Source organism: Haliotis rufescens, unplaced genomic scaffold (assembly GCF_023055435.1).
Source record: "Haliotis rufescens isolate VD_foot unplaced genomic scaffold, xgHalRufe1.0.p SCAF_8, whole genome shotgun sequence".
NCBI classification, from domain to species: Eukaryota; Metazoa; Mollusca; class Gastropoda; order Lepetellida; family Haliotidae; genus Haliotis; species Haliotis rufescens.
This window is the reverse complement of record NW_025964372.1, coordinates 16,615,575-16,628,964: the sequence shown is the minus strand read 5'-3', so window position 1 is coordinate 16,628,964 and position 13,390 is coordinate 16,615,575. Positions and strand designations below refer to the sequence as shown.

Genomic DNA, 13,390 nt, shown 5'->3' with positions numbered 1-13,390 from the left:
GTCGAGTTTATAAGAGATTCTCAGGCCCCTTGCACTGTGTATCACTGTATCCCAACCATGTCGCTATTATTATTACGTCAAAGCCGCTTCTTCTGCAGGGGACGGTGGAGTAGCCTAGAAGATAAAGCGTTCGCTCGTCACGCAGAACACCCGGGTTCGATTTCCCCCATGGGTACAATGTGTGAAGTCCATTTATGGTGTCCCCCGCCGTGATAGTGCTGGAATATTGCTTAAGCGGCCTAAAACCATATTCACTCACTCCTCTGTAGGGAATGGATCATCATCAGATGCGATTGAGAGTAAATATCATTGACATCAAATATAGATCCGTGAAGATCCGGGTAGAGAATATGTCTTCAGCAACCCATACTTTCCGTAGGAGGCGACTATGCTTGTCGTAAGAGGCGACTAACGGGATCGGGTTGTCAGACTCGCTGACTTGGTTGATGCATGTCATCGTATCCCAATTATGTTGATCGATACTCATGATGTTAATCACTGGAGTGTCCTCTCCAGACTCGATTATTTACAGACAGCCGTCATATAGCTGTAATATTGCTGAATGTGGCTTTAAACAAAAAACAAAAACAAAACAACTGTCATCAAATAACTCATTGACTGATTTTTCTTTTCAGCATGATCTTCTGGAGCGTGGAAAATAAACGACGCATAGGTCGAGCTCAGACGTACAGACATACATTTAAACTTATGGCTCCCTTAAATATCAACTGTAACCATTTCACCTTCACCATAGATTCAATTGGTGTGTTCCTAGCGCCATACCCCAGGGAAATAGGGGTTATCACGCGAGTGTGTTTGGGGATGGTGAATATCCTGTATAAGGAATAAACATTGTATTTAGCGAGCCTTGGCGAGCTAAATACATAGTGTTTATTCCTTATACAGGATATATACCATCCCCAAACACACAAGCATGATAACCTCTTTATCATATAATGTCATTCTTTAATTCTGTGCTTGAAAATCGCTTTCCCTCTCTCACAAACATTACCGAGTTTTTCCTGGATTAATATTTATTACGTCACAGGGTAAGAGATGTGTGAGTCGGACAGTGACAGTAGCCAATATAGCTCCGACTAAAATCTGTTTCTTATACAGTGGCGAAGCAACATACACGCAAAACAACAATTGTTTTTACTTGCCTTTCGCGGCAATCCATCTGTCTGTCCGCTAGAGTAACTGCCCTTTGTCAAAGGGAAGCTACTCTAACCCTAGTCTATGAGACGTCACGGCCACGTTCAGACGTTGTTGACAGTCGGTCTGTCCTGTCATAACGTTAAGTGCAGTCAGATGTACACACAGCGCCAAAACGAAACAAGGTAACAATTCAAACATATTTCGGCCAAATCCAACTATTTTAATTTGTGGAAAATGTTTCAAGCCGCAGAGGTCGACAAGCACATATATGCCCACTGATCCTGCTTAGCTAGGCCTAGTGCCCTCGCAAAAGTGTTTCGAAATTTATATCTTCAAAGTTGCCAAAAGATATAAAATGTCTTAGCTACATCACATTTAGACACTGATTTTCAGTATATTAGACTGTTCTTTTGATAATGATAGCAATTGTCCCTTTAGTTTATCCAGATTCCCGATGGTTAATTCTGACTCGATCGCCGAATGACAAGGGCGACGCCATGTTTGTTTGTAAACACTGAAAGTAGTCCCTACTTGAGCTTTGATATTTACATCTCTATCCGCATATGACCTCAGTGGATATCATTTTTATCCGTTGGCTTTATCCCACAGAGAAACCTACCTGTTATATGATAATTATCTATATCGCTGATAGAGGAACAAAACAATCAAGGACGGAAACTAAATGATGCGTGGTCTCTTGGACAAACGCACATATCCGCTGTCGAGAACACAAAACACGAGCTCCGTGTTAACTGTTTCACATAATACTAAGTCTTTTATTTTTCTACTTAACAAAAATCACGACAACAACCAAGAAAGCAACTGACGTAGTTTCGTTGAAATGCTTTGTTTACTACCATGTACACATGGCATCTGTTGTAGATATTGTTAGGATACACATGTGCATTAAAAGTGATTCTTCAAAATGAGGCACGGGTGACCAAGTCGTCTAAGGCGCCTCAAATATCTGTGCAGAGTTGTGTCGTAATTGAGCACACCAGCAAATTATGATCGTGGATTCGAACCCCTATGGAAGCGTATTAGTGCCACAGTATCATCTACGTAGAGGATACTTACATCTACGAAGATGATACTTACATCTACGTAGATGATACTTACATCTACGTAGATGATACTTACATCTACGAAGATGATACGTACATCTACGTAGATGATACTTACATCTACGTAGAGGATACTTACATCTACGTAGATGATACTTACATCTACGTAGAGGATACTTACATCTACTTAGATGATACTTACATCTACGTAGAGGATACTTACATCTACGTAGAGGATACTTACATCTACGTAGAGGATACTTACATCTACATAGATGATATTTACATCTACGTAGAGGATACTTACATCTACGTAGAGGATACTTACATCTATGTAGAGGATACTTACATCTACATAGATGATACTAACATCAACGTAGAGGATACTTACATCTACATAGAGGATACTTACATCTACATAGATGATACTTACTTCTACATATATGATACTTACATCTACGTAGAGGATACTTACATCTACATACATGATACTTACATCTACATAGAGGATACTTACATCTACATAGAGGATACTTACATCTACGTAGAGGATACTAACATCTACGTAGAGGATACCTACATCTACATAGATGATACTTACATCTACATAGATGATACTTACATCTGCATATATGATACATCTACGTAGAGGATACTTACATCTACATAGATGATACTTACATCTACATAGATGATACTTACATCTGCATATATGATACATCTACGTAGAGGATACTTACATCTACATAGATGATACTTACATCTACATAGATGATACTTACATCTACGTAGAGGATACTTACATCTACGTAGAGGATACTTACATCTACGTAGAGGATACCTGCACTACGTAGAGGATACTTACATCTACATAGATGATACTTACATCTACGTAGAGGATACTTACATCTACTTAGATGATACTTACATCTACGTAGAGGATACTTACATCTACGTAGAGGATACTTACATCTACGTAGAGGATACTTACATCTACGTAGAGGATACTTACATCTACATAGATGATATTTACATCTACGTAGAGGATACTTACATCTACGTAGAGGATACTTACATCTATGTAGAGGATACTTACATCTACATAGATGATACTAACATCAACGTAGAGGATACTTACATCTACATAGAGGATACTTACATCTACATAGATGATACTTACTTCTACATATATGATACTTACATCTACGTAGAGGATACTTACATCTACATACATGATACTTACATCTACATAGAGGATACTTACATCTACATAGAGGATACTTACATCTACGTAGAGGATACTTACATCTACGTAGAGGATACTTACATCTACGTAGAGGATACCTACATCTACATAGATGATACTTACATCTACATAGATGATACTTACATCTGCATATATGATACATCTACGTAGAGGATACTTACATCTACATAGATGATACTTACATCTACATAGATGATACTTACATCTACGTAGAGGATACTTACATCTACGTAGAGGATACTTACATCTACGTAGAGGATACCTGCACTACGTAGAGGATACTTACATCTACATAGATGATACTTACATCTACATAGATGATACTTACATCTACGTAGAGGATACTTACATCTACATAGATGATACTTACATCTACGTAGAGGATACTTACATCTACGTAGAGGATACTTACATCTGCATAGATGATACTTACATCTACATAGATGATACTTACATCTACATAGAGGATACTTACATCTACATAGATGATACTTACATCTACGTAGAGGATACTTACATCTGCATAGATGATACTTACATCTACATAGATGATACTTACATCTACGTAGAGGATACTTACATCTACGAAGATGATACTTTCATCACATCTACGTAGAAGATACTTTTATCCAGGTAAGAATATTTTCTCGAGTAATCGTCACGAGTTCAGGGTTAATTATGTATAACCACTGGCTTAATGAATAATGACCGATTTGTTTGACTTTCTATCTTGACATGGCTTTATTGACAGTTTGTGTTTTTATTTTAACGCTGATAGTTTGACAAGTTGAAATGATCTCAGTATGTTTTAAAAGTACGGAAAAAGGCCAAAATATACAACCAACATGCTCCCAAACATTTAATTAAATTAACAGTAATTAAGTAATCACCTTTATTTAAAAAATCATCTACGTAGAATTTTTTTTATTAGACTGTAGCACTACTACGCTTCCATAAATCTCGGCGCGCCTCGATTAAATTTCTAGGTTTGTCAGCACCATACCCGTGCTCGTGGGTTTCATAAATGTGCGAGACCTGCATCACTTCGGGCTTCCCTCCCACATTAAGCTGACACGCCGTGATATGACTGGAATACTGTTAAAAGCGGCGTTAAACCTCTCACTCACCCGCACTTCATAGTATTGTTGAATGTAGTAGTAATTTAGTTGTATTAACAGGTAGGGATGTTAGCGATCGAGTGTTGTTAAGTGTTACATTAAAGATATTTTAAATAGTGTTTTGGAGGGCAAATCTTACTGGTTTCAGGTCACGTGATATACGTTCTGACAGATGACAGGAGGCTGAGACTGATCAGATACATACATGCATCGACACCCCCAACCGGGTCAACTGTCCTCACAGTTCTCAGTTTCAAGGGGCCAATTACAAAGCTATTGTTTTCAATGAACACAATTCATCTGATCTGGCCCTACAAAAAGTGAGTATGCATTCACAAATCGTAAATCATTATAATCACTATTATAGCTCAATGTTAAATACATTCGATGCCTCTGTAGCAGCAGTTAATTTATTGGTCGTTACTTGTGTCTGACTATACAAGCATTTGGTACTGAACAAAAAACTTGGGATCATGAATAGTTTGGGGATATATTTTGTAGTGAAGAGTGAGCACACAATTTTATAATATTATCCCCAAAATATTAACTTTTTTTGTTCTGTGTAAAAAACATGCCTATATTGTTTCAGTGACGTGGTGTCTTTTGACGTCCAGGAGAAGCTCGTCTATCGTAGACGTCTGACTAACCTGCAGATATCTCCTCCCAAGCGTGTTATAACAATAATCTCTCAATGACCAGGAATGTTTGTTTGTTTCTTGTTTAACGCTGGCGCTCTGTAAATAATCGACCAGGCAATCCAGTGATTCACATGATGAGCATCGATCCACGCAATTGGGATACGATGACATTTATCAACCAAGTCAGCAAGCCTGACCACCCGATCTCGTTATTCGCCTCTTACGACAAGCGTAGTCGCCTATTATGGCAAGCGTGGGTTCATGAAGATCTATTCCACCCCGGATCTTCACGAAATGGACACACAGCGTTATTCCAGCTTCATAACCACCCGATCCCGTAAGTCGCTTCTCACGACAAGCATTTGTTGCTGAACCAAATTCTAACCCGGATCTTCACGGCTGGATGGTACTTGATCCATGATTTCAACACCAAGGCCCAAATGACAGCAGCTAAAACCCTTTGAATTTATGTTGTAAGGAGATACAAAGCCTCTAATTTATTTGTATCTGTGATTGTGGGTTAACTTATATGTTCATCAAAATTGAATATCATTGAGGAAATAAAGATGAAATATGAAATGCACCGATATTATATATGTATGTGGGCTGTGTATTTATTTTAAGTATCATGTCAGTTGGTCTGTAGTTTCGAGGATATCCTACAACCATCAGCATTAAGCTGGGGGAGGGGGGAGGGACACACGGGTGTCCCAGTCGACAAAGGCGCCGAAATTCGCTGTGCAGAGTTGCAGTCCTTAGGCACGTCAGAAACATCTGATCGTGATTCTCAGATGGAGACCCCATTCTTCGAACTGCACTATGATATCCTACAATCTGTACAGCTTCTATAACTTTGAAACCGCAGATTTTGCTATTGTGTGATGTTAGGCCTTGAGCATAAACTTAAATGGGTGATGCTTTGGAAATTGTTATTGATTACTCAATCTGAATCATGACCTCTTGCATGACTTTGGTCTTTCTTCACACACATAACTGAGGTGGGGTGAATTGAGGTTTAACGTCGCGTTCAAGATCATTGCACTTATATAGCGACGTGCTAATTTCGATTTTATAGTGCTAACCCACGGAGATACCATGCCCCAGTTAAACATGAATACCCCACTCAGACAGTTCGGAACACGCTGTGATACGACTAAAATAATGTTCAAAGTGGCGTTTAACCAAACTCACTCACTCGTAAGTTAGAGTAATTATCTAACTGGGCTCAGGTCAGTTGGCCTCTAATTATTTAAATGCTGTAGATCCAGTAGCTCTAGCAACTCTCGCAGAGAAGATCGACCCACCTGTCTTTGGGGTTGCGGCACAATCCTGTGCTAACAAAGGCCGGGCAGACGACTGTCACCTGTATCCAGCTGTAACCTAGCAACGCCATCTCCTCCGCCAATGCTTCGGAGAAAACCAGAACTGCCGCCTTGGAGGAACTGCAATAGAACCTAGCCTGTTACCTAGCGACAGATTGTGGTTAATGGTTACCAAGGGCACAGGACATACAAGACAACCTATCCCACAGGAAATAGTGTAGAAGTGCCAGCATTATCAAACTGTTCCCCAGCTAAGATAACACCCCGTTTACTACGACCCGTGAAGATCCGGGTTATAATAGGGACTCAGCAACCCATACTTGTCGTAAAAGGCGTCTATGCTTGTCGTAAGAGGCGTCTATGCTTGTCGTAAAAGGCGTCTATGCTTGTCGTAAAAGGCGTCTATGCTTGTCGTAAGAGGCGTCTATGCTTGCCATTAAAGGCGTCTATGCTTGTCGTAAAAGGCGTCCATGCTTGTCGTAAGAGGCGACTAACGGGATCGGGTGGTCAGGCTCGCTGACTTGGTTGATGCATGTCATTGTATCCCAATTGATGACATGAATAACTGGATTCTCTGGTCAAGAATCCATTATTTGCAGACCGCCGTCATATAGCTCTGACCTATTGCTTGTACCCGGATAGGGGCGGGTAATAGGGGGCAGGTACCTGGGTAGTAAATTTGGACTCGTCCAAACACTATCTATCTATCTATCTATCTAGCTATCTATCTATCTATACAAAATCTCACCTGGTGTAACGCCAAGCAGGGTTGTGGTCAGAAACAACGTCTACTTCATTTCCCACACCGACCACATAAGAAACTACAACTATGCCTACGGTATCTACACACTCGTCTTCCAGAATAAATTATCTGATTCGATACATTTATCTGACCTAATATCATATCATCAAAAGGGCGGTGGGCTAGTCGTTAAAGCGTTCGCTCGTCACGCCGATACCCCACATGGGTACAATGTGTGAGGCCTATTTCTGTGTCCCCGCCGTGATATGGCTGCAATATTGCTAAAAGCGGCGTAAAATCATGCTCAGGTCACACATTGTGACGACACAATTCTCATTTCATTTGTCTTTCATTTGGTTTCGCACATTGTACCCATGTCGGGAATCGAACCCAGGTCTTCGGCGTGACGAGCGAACGCTTTAACCAATAGGCTACCCGAATGCCCCTAACATGTAGCTAATATATTTGGGAGTACTTTTCTTTCCTATTAGTACCACACCTTGCCTAGGTTGTTGTAGAAAGCTTGGTTAAGACCATCTTCCGGTGTGCTGTTCCTGACGTTATGCATGACAGATTAACTATAGCAATATGAAAAAATATGGTGATCCTTAGTAGTATATTTTCAATTGTAATTCTATGCCGTCTGTATAGCATATTAAATATTTAATATTTTAAACGTTACACTTTTTATTAGAAGTAGTTCTATTGTGTCTTCTCTAACATTACAAGAAGCGACTAACGTGATCAGGTGGTGAGTCTCGCTGACATGGTTAATGCATGTCATCTTATCCCAAATGATCGATGTTCATGATATCAATCACTGGGTTGTCTGGTCCAGACGCGATTATTTACAGACCGCCGTCATACAGCTGGAATATTGCTGAGTGCGGCTTAACCAACCAACCAACAAACAAAACATTAGGTATAGCAAATTTTATACTTTCAAAAACTACAAACACGTTTGCGTAATTTCATAGGCTTTGTATTTTCCAAAACTGGATATCTCTGTTATCCCAGGGTTGTTTGGATGAAGATACAATATCATCTTGAATAAGAATAAAAATATAACACTCAGAACAAGGATAATGTTATTCCTTGGAATCTCTTCCAGAGTAACACATATACCGTAAGACTCTATGTGAATGTCTCGGGTAACATCAAATTTATGTTGAATAATCCGTACTTCGAATAAAATATATCTTTATCATATAATGGGTAGCTTTCTTTGCAGGATAAATCCAGCGGAAAAATGTGCAAATGGACAGGTTGTATTCCAATCTCATTAAAATCAGACCTCAGTTCTCGCTACCGCCAAACAAAGATCTGAGGACATCCCATTAGGGGTCACGTCAGAACGACCTTTCATCTGACCAATCAGAGCGTCGCTTACCAGATCATGAAAATGACATTCAGAATGTGAATTCTGATATTGCAACCTCGAAAACTTTTACACGGGGTATTCCGAACGATAGTTACGGTTTTAACGACTGAATCCATACAATCTAGACCATGTATTAGCCATTCCAGAATGTTCTTTTGTTCAGGTTTCAAATTTGTAATCGAGAATTTGTCAAAATATGTTTCGAAGCGAAGTGGCCAATTTGAAATTAGGGTCGTAAAGCAAGTGATTGCTGTCCTCTGATTCGGTAATGTCGTCTTCTTGTCAGTCCTTCTATCGGTCGGTCAAAGTTCGCGCAAGGTCGGTCTGACGTGACCCGTAATGGGATGTCCTCATATCTCTGTTTAGCGGAAGCGAGAACTAACATCTGGTCCTAATGAGATTGGTTGTATTCACGTCAGTGTTTACAAACAAACCATGACGTCACCGTTATCCATCGGCGATCGAATCAGAACTGACCATCGGGACACATTACTGGGATAATAGATCACAGTTCAATTAAGATGTCATTCTTGTCTTAAAAGCAACTATATTTCCTGATAGCACTTTCCAACTGACAAATCACTGGCCCTGTGACGTACTTTATTAATTCGAACATAGCAGGAAGACTTACGATGTTTTGGTACCACTTTTTTTTAAATAAGAATATTGTTATTATATAATGATAAAGACGGTATCATCATGATTTTGCGTTGTGGACGGAAAATATCCTGTATTTAGAATAAACAATATATACTGAGTCAAATTAAAAACTTCACATTTTTAAAAGTAATCCCATATATGATATACAACGGACAAATGTATCAGAGAAGGTAATTTTTTATCATTAATGTCCAAAGAAGGATTTTAATTAACGGTGGTAACCATAATTTGTTCCAAGCAGCTACGATATTCGGTAATAACATCAACAGTTTAAATCATAAGTCCCAAGCACGGGAATCTGATGGCACACAAGTTCAGTAGCGTGTATGGCCACCATGTGCGTTGACAACTGCCACACAACGCCTCCGCATGGACCTTGTGATGCTTGTGAACACATGATTGGGAAAACGACGCCATTGTTGCTGCAAAATGGTGCCAAGATCTTGCAAAATCTGTGGTTGGTTCTGGAGAGTGCGCAGACTTGATGGGATTGAGGTCGGGAGACCTTGACGGCCAGTCCATGACGTTGACTCCCGCATTCTGAAGGAAATTCCTTGTCAAAATTGCTGTGTGGGGTCTGGCATTGTCGTGTTGGAAGATCAAACCGCGTCCATGTGCTGCCATAAAAGGCAGAAGTTCTAGTGCCAGTACCTGGTCGCGGTAAGCAGCAGCGTTGAGGTTGCCACGGATGACAAGAAGCCTGGAACGTGCATTGCCACAGAAAGCACCCAACACCATGACACTTCCGCCTCGAAATCTGTCAACTTCTTGTACACAACACTGGGCGTAACGTTCATGACGGCGCCTCCACACCCTCGCCCTACCATCAGCAAATCGAAGATTAAATCGGGATTCATCACTGAAGACGACTTGAGTCCATCGTAAGTGTCGCTGTGCTCACAATTGACGTTGACGTCTGTGTAATTGAGTCAGAATCGGCCCGCAGTATGGCCGTCGTGCTTGAAGGTGAGCAGTTCTCAGACGGTTTCGAACAGTTTGCGCACTCAGTCTACCCCTAAACAGTTCATTTCTGGTTGATGTAGCCGTCAAAAATCGGTTACGGAGGTGACGTAAGACAATCTGACGGTCCTCTGCATGTGACGTCGCACGTGGTCGACCTGGCAGAGGGCGATCAGCGGTGGTACCCGTTTGCTGTAGACGCGTCTGTAAATCATAAACAGTCCGTCGACTACAACCCATCGTCCTTGCAACTTCAGCTACGGACGTTCCCGTCTGCAACATGCCGATGGCACGTTCACGTTGCACATTTGAAAGGCGTGGCATGGCAAATGGCCGTAAAGACTTTTGTTTTCTTGTGTTTTTCTTTTTTTTGATAATGACTGCTAACAAGTATGGCTGAAAACACGTGCGGTATTATGGCCACGTGACCAGTTGCACGTGAAAAAACACTTTTGCCACTATAGTGCTGTGCACATGATTTTGATCGATTCACCTGCACAAAAACGGGTGTTATCTGAAGACAATACGTGGCCATTACTGTTTAAATACACAATAAGGGCCCACAATGATAACTGGTCAAAATGTTAAAATTTTAGGATTGTGAAGTTTTTAATTTGGTTCAGTATACAATAACATTAAACGCAGATCTTAGTTCTCGCAACCGCTAAACAAAGTTCTGAAGACATCATTAGGGTCACTTCAGAACGACCTTTCAGCCGACCAATCAGTGCGTCGCTTACCATATCGGGAAACTGACAGTTGAATGTGTTTTCTAATTATGAAACATCGAAAAGGTAAACATGGGTATTCCCAACGACAATTACGGTCCGTACGACAGATTCCGTCAAAACCATCGTCCTCGCTTCAAAGGGATAAACATTTGAAACGGAAGGGACTTTCCATAGCGCGTCGTAAGTACAGCCATACAATTTCGGCCGTGAATTAGACATTTCGGAATGTTCATTTGTTCAGTTTATAAAGTTTGAATCAATATTTTTTAAAGCTTAGTCTGGAATGGAAGTGGCCAGTTTGAAACTGGTGCAGTAAAGCTGGGGAAATCTGTTTCTGGTTGGCTAGTCATTTCGGCTTCTTGTCAGTCATTCATTGCAATTGGTCAGTCAAGTTAGCGAAAGTTCATCTGTAAAGGGCGGCCTCAGGTCTTTGGTGATAGCCGTGACTTTACACACACTTTATGGATGTGTGTCAGTTGCAGAAAACAGTACCCTATCACCTGATAGTCCTGTCCCTATCGAGATGTTCCAGCGTCTACATTGTCAAGATCAGTCGAAATCAACAGTTTCAATGACAATGGAGGCAACAATGGGCACAGTATGTTCCATAAAAAGAAAATCTGAGTAAAATTATCAGAATAAAATGTATTCATAATTGGAAAGCAACACCCCGGAATAATAAACCTGAAATATTATTGACAGAACACACATTTAGTATTGTTGACAGAATAAACCTGAAGAGGTGTTGAAAAATAAACTTGGATTAGTGTTAACAGAATAAACCTTGAGTAGTGTTGACAGAATGAACCAGGAGTAGAGTTAACAGAATGAACCTGGAGTAGTGTTAACAAAATGAACCTGGAGTAGTGTAGACAAAATAAACTTGCATTAGTGTTGACAGAATAAACCTGGATTAGTGTTGACAGAATGAACCTTGATTAGTGTTGACAGAATAAACCTGGAGTAGTGTTAACTTAATGAACCTGGAGTAGTGTTAACAGAATGAACCTGGAGTAGTGTAGACAAAATAAACTTGCATTAGTGTTGACAGAATAAACCTGGATTAGTGTTGACAGAATGAACCTGGAGTAGTGTTAACAGAATGAACCTGGAGTAGTGTTAACAGAATGAACCTGGAGTAGTGTTAACAGAATGAACCTGGATTAGTGTTAACATAATGAACCTGGAGTAGTGTTAACAGAATGAACCTGGAGTAGTGTTAACAGAATGAACCTGGAGTAGTGTTAACAGAATGAACCTGGATTAGTGTTGACAGAATAAACCTGGAGTAGTGTTAACAGAATGAACCTGGTGTAGTGTTAACAGAATGAACCTGGATTAGTGTTGATAGAATAAACCTTGATTAGTGTTGACAGAATGAACCTGGAGTAGTGTTAACAGAATGAACCTGGAGAAGTGTTAACAGAATGAACCTGGAGTAGTGTTAACAGAATGAACCTGGATTAGTATTAACATAATGAACCTGGAGTAGTGTTAACAGAATGAACCTGGATTAGTGTTGACAGAATAAACCTGGAGTAGTGTTAACAGAATGAACCTGGAGTAGTGTTAACAGAATGAACCTGGATTAGTGTTGATAGAATAAACCTTGATTAGTGTTGACAGAATAAACCTGGAGTAGTGTTAACTTAATGAACCTGGAGTAGTGTTAACAGAATGAACCTGGAGTAGTGCTGACAAAATAAACTTGGATTAGCGTTGACAGAATAAACGTGAAGTGTTGTTGACAAAATAAACATGCATTAGTGTTGACAGAATGAACCCGAAGTAGTGTTGACAAAATAAACTTGGATTAGTGCTGACAAAATAAACCTTCAATTTATAACTTATGTCAATTATATTATCAAATTATATGCATCATGCCTTTACGAAAAACCTGATCCATGATCACATTCAGGATAGCATGAATGTTATTTTGAAGAAATATGTGTCCGCGCACCTGTTGTGTAAGGTGGTCGTTCAGATATCTGGACGTAGAATCATTTGCGTCGGATATACATGTAACTGTAACATAAAAGGGTGATCCTTATAAAAACAAAACTTCACAAAAAAAGATACTGGGAAACGTGCATGCGGTGTGTTGATACACCTACTACCATTTCCGGGTCACGGGAGCATACAAGGTGAAGCCAGTTTAATAATATGCCAATTATATCGTCAAAGTCACATTGTTATCTCATATGAGCGATAATTACTGATACTATGTACTTATTTGTGCTTATTATGAGTGTGAAAAAAGAAATATTTCCAAATTTACTGTATATATTTTATAACGAACGATTATCAGCAGATTACCCGTCTGTGACATCACATCCGGTGACTTCTGTG

At 39.9% G+C, this 13,390-nt stretch overlaps 1 long non-coding RNA gene across 1 annotated transcript; it reads left to right on the top strand.

The window, feature by feature from the left end:
- Window positions 1–633: 633 nt before the first annotated feature.
- LOC124144854 lies at window positions 634–6,073 on the top strand. Its single transcript, XR_007219437.1, has 3 exons — window positions 634–763; window positions 4,756–4,927; window positions 5,197–6,073. It is a non-coding gene; the product is annotated as an uncharacterized LOC124144854 (long non-coding RNA).
- The last annotated feature ends 7,317 nt before the right edge of the window (window positions 6,074–13,390 follow it).